A 4,231-nucleotide genomic window follows, 5' to 3' on the forward strand; every position below is an offset into this window, starting at 1 on the left:
AATTTCGGGCTAAAATCACGGATTTTCGGGCTGAAATCCCAGAATTTTCTTTTGCTAAAATCCCGGAATTTTGGGCTAAAATAATGGATTTTCAGGCTGAAATCCTGGATTTTTTTTTTGCTAAAATCCTGGAATTTCGGGCTAAAATACTGGAATTTTTATTTGGCTAAAATCCTGGAATTTTGGGCTAAAATAATGGAATTTCGGGCTGAAATCCTGGAATTTTCTTTTGCTAAAATCCTGGAATTTTGGGCTAAAATTCTGGAATTTTTATTTTGCTAAAATGGTGGAATTTCGGGCTAAAATCACGGATTTTCGGGCTGAAATCCCGGAATTTTTTTTTGCTAAAATCCCGGAATTTTGGGCTAAAATAATGGATTTTCAGGCTGAAATCCTGGATTTTTTTTTTGCTAAAATCTTGGAATTTTGGGCTAAAATCCTGGAATTTTTATTTTGCTAAAATCGTGGAATTTCGGGCTAAAATCCCGGAATTTCGGGCTAAAATCACGGGTTTTTGGGCTAAAATCCTGGAATTTTTGCTAAAATCTGGCATTTCGGGCTGAAATCACGGGTTTTGGGCTAAAATCTGGAATTTCGGACTGAAATCCTGGAATTTTCTTTTGCTAAAATCCTGGAATTTTCTTTTGCTAAAATCCTGGAATTTCGGGCTAAAATCACGGGTGTTCGGGCTGAAATGCCGGGGTTTTGGGTTGAAATCCCGGAATTTTGGGCTAAAATCTGGCATTTCGGGCTGAAATCCCGGAATTTTCTTTTGCTAAAATCCCGGAATTTTGGGCTAAAATCTGGAATTTCGGGCTGAAATCCTGGAATTTTTTTTTTGCTAAAATCCTGGAATTTCGGGCTAAAATACTGGAGTTTTTATTTTGCTAAAATCCTGGAATTTCGGGCTAAAATCATGGATTTTCAGGCTGAAATCCCGGAATTTTCTTTTGCTAAAATCCCGGAATTTTGGGCTAAAATTTGGAATTTCAGGCTGAAATCACGGGTTTCTGGGCTAAAATCACGGGTTTTTTGGGCTGAAATGCCGGGGTTTTGGGCTGAAATCCCGGGTTTTCGGGCTGAAATCCTGGAATTTTGGGTCCAACCCCCCCCCAGTCTCACCCCCCCCTCGCCCCCTCCCCAATTTCCCCCCCGTTTCCCTCCCCTGGGGTCCCTGGGCGCAGGAAGAGGCGCAGCCGGGGTCCTTGGAGCCGTGTATTGTCGGGAAGCCAATCCAGAATAAAAACAGTGCAAATACAGGAACAGGGATCTGGGCCCCCCCGGGGGTCCCGGTGCCGCCCCGTGTGAAAGGCACAGAATCGGGGGGTGGGGCCCTGGGCCCGGAGCCCCCCGGCCCCCCCCCCTCGCACGGTTCATGTCACACACACGAGGTCACACGACACGGACGTGACACTTCCACAACACCAGGCGGGTCCTTCCCGGCGCCTTCCCGGGACTTTTTTTTGCCGATTTTTTTTTTTTTTTTCCGTTATTTTTTTGTCTTTTTTTTTTTTTTTTTTTTTCTACACAATGTACAGGTTTGGTTGTGGTTTTTTTTTTTTTTGTTTTTTTTTTTTTTGTTGTTATTTCTGCTTTTTTTTTTGTGTGGGTTTTTTTTTTTTTTGGCGGATTTTTTTTTTTTTTTGACCTTTTTTTGTCTCTTTTTTTTTGCCTTTTTTTTTTTTTTTTTTTAATGTGTCAAGAAACAGCTCAAGTTTTATATACACGGATGAGTCCTGGTTATATCGGCAGCGAGAGCGGAAGCAAACGGGGGGCGGGATTGGGGGGGGGATTTTGGGGTGGGAATTCGGGATGGGAAATGGGAAATGCCTTTGGAGGAACCAAAACAAAAAAACCACCCCCCCCTCCCCCAAAAACAGAAACCCCAAAAAAGCATTTTCACAAGCGGATCTACCCCTAGCCGGAAAAAAAGCGGGAAAAATCCTCAAAGTTTGGAGCTGGGAGGGGAAAGGGGGGGAATAAAAAAAGGGAATTTTCTGGGATATCACAGCCCTGGGGGCAGCAGGAGGGGGGGGAAAAGGGGGGCAAGCAAAAAATAATAATAATTATAATAATAATAATAATAAAAATAGGGATAAACCTATGCTGGGGGGGAGGAGGAGGAGGGGGCTGGACATGGATCCAAATTCCCCCCTGGAATTCCGGGATCGGGGTGGGGGAACTGCCTGGGATCCCAGGAGGGGCTTGGGGGCGTTTTTGGGATTGGGGGGGGTCCATTTTTGGGGGGGGTGGGAACTGCTCAGGAGCTCGGGAAAGGTTTTGGGGTCGTTTTGGGGTTGGGAACCTTCCCCCCCTTCCCCGTCCTGGGAATCACTTTTGGGATTTGGGGTCGATTTTGGGGGGTGGGAACTGCCCAGGACCCCCGGGAGGGATTTGGGGTCGTTTTTGGGGGGTGGGAACTGCCCAGGATCATTTTTTAGGGGGGGGGGGAACTGCCCGCAGCCCCCGGGGCTGAGACCCCCCCAGGGGGGGTGACAGGGCCGTCCCCCCCCCCAAAATTTCATTTATAGCACCAAGAGTTCGGCCCCCCGGGCCCCCCCCCCCCCACTATTGCACTTGGGTTTGGGATTTTTGTCCAGGTTTTCACCAATTTCATGGGTGAAAATCCCTTTTTTTTTTTAGGGTTTTTAAAATTCGTTTTTCTCATTGAAACTCAGACCTGGGGGGGGGGGGTGGAGAGAGAGTGACCCCCCCCCCTTCCAAAAGTAAAAGAAACCCCTAAAATAACCCAAAAATTCAGGTTTTAGCCCCAAAAAAACCCGATTTGTCAAAGTGCTCCCGGGGTGAGAAAAGGGGGGGGAGGATTTTGGGGGAGGGAATGGGAAAAGGGGAAAATGGGAAAAGGGGAAAATGGGAAAAGGGGAAAACGGGAAAATGGGAAAAGGGGAAAATGGGAAAAGGGGAAAATGGGAAAAGGGGAAAAAAAGGGGAAAAGGGGAAAATGGGGGTGGGCAAAGGGGGGGGGGGGGAGCAGCTGGAAATGGTCAAAGCCAATGAAAACACCCCAAAATTCTGAATACAAAACCCCATTAGCCCCCCCAAAAATCAGAATAAACCCATAAACCCCATTTTTCCTCTGCCTCTGGGGGGGTCCCGGGGGGGATTTTGGGGGCTCCAGCCCCCCCCGGGGTAAGTGCTCATTGAATTTGGGGAGGGGGCTGGACAGGGGGGCCCCTCCTCCCATTCAGGGTGGGTTGGGGTCCCCCCCCGTTTGAATTCAGGGGTTGGGTCCCCCCTGGTTTTGGGGTCGGGGTCTCTCCCCCTTTAGGGCTGGGGAGGATTTGGGGACCCCCCCCCCCTCCCCCCCAATTGGGGGAATTGCACGAGAGGAGCAGGAAAGGCTCAGAGCGAGGGAAAAAGGGGAAATTGTGACCAAAATTCACCAAAACCATGAAAAACCGGGGAGGGAGCGGGAGGGGAAGGCTGGCAAGGCTGAAGTGCAAATCGAGATTTTTCTCGCGGCTCATTTTCTCACTTTGGGTCGTCCTGACACCCCCAGGGGACACCGGGACCCCCCCAGTGCCCACCCCTGGGGACAGAGGGGACAGCAGAGACCCCTCCCCACCACCGGTGCCACCGCTGTCACCCCCGGGTGGCACAGAGGGACCCCGGGGTGGCACAGAGGGACCCCCCCCGCCCCCTCTGCTGTCCCTGGGGGGACACATTGGAGACCCCGGCGCCACCCCCGGGTGACAGAGGGGACAGGGAGGGGTGAGAGCGGCTCTGGAGCATGCAGGGGTTGGGGACACACGTGGGGACAGCTCTGGGGACAGCTCTGGGGACACTCACCCGCCCTGGCCGCGCCGTCCGCTCCGGAGCCGCCGCGTCCCCAACGTGGGGACACAGAGGGGACACCCCCGGGGGTGGGGGGGGGGGGCACCTGGAGGGGTCCCTGGGGACACTGAGGGACCCCCGAGGGGTTCCTGGGGTGGGTCTGGCAGCGTCTGTCACCCCTGGGGACATCGGGATTGGGGCTGGAGCCCAGGGCTCGGGGTCCTGCGGGGAGGTGACACCCCAGGATTGGGGCCAGGGGGAGGTGACACCCCAGGATTGGGGACAGGGGGAGGTGACACCCCTGGGATCAGATCCAACAGGGATTTGTCCCCCCCCCCCCGGGATCAGAGCATCCCCTCAATCCCCCCGGAATCAGCACAGGCTGCCCCCAAAATCTCCCCCTCGGGGAACTGGGGAAGGTGCCCTTGCCAAAGTC

This window comes from Molothrus ater, chromosome 29 (genome assembly GCF_012460135.2).
Source record: "Molothrus ater isolate BHLD 08-10-18 breed brown headed cowbird chromosome 29, BPBGC_Mater_1.1, whole genome shotgun sequence".
Classification (NCBI taxonomy): domain Eukaryota; kingdom Metazoa; phylum Chordata; class Aves; order Passeriformes; family Icteridae; genus Molothrus; species Molothrus ater.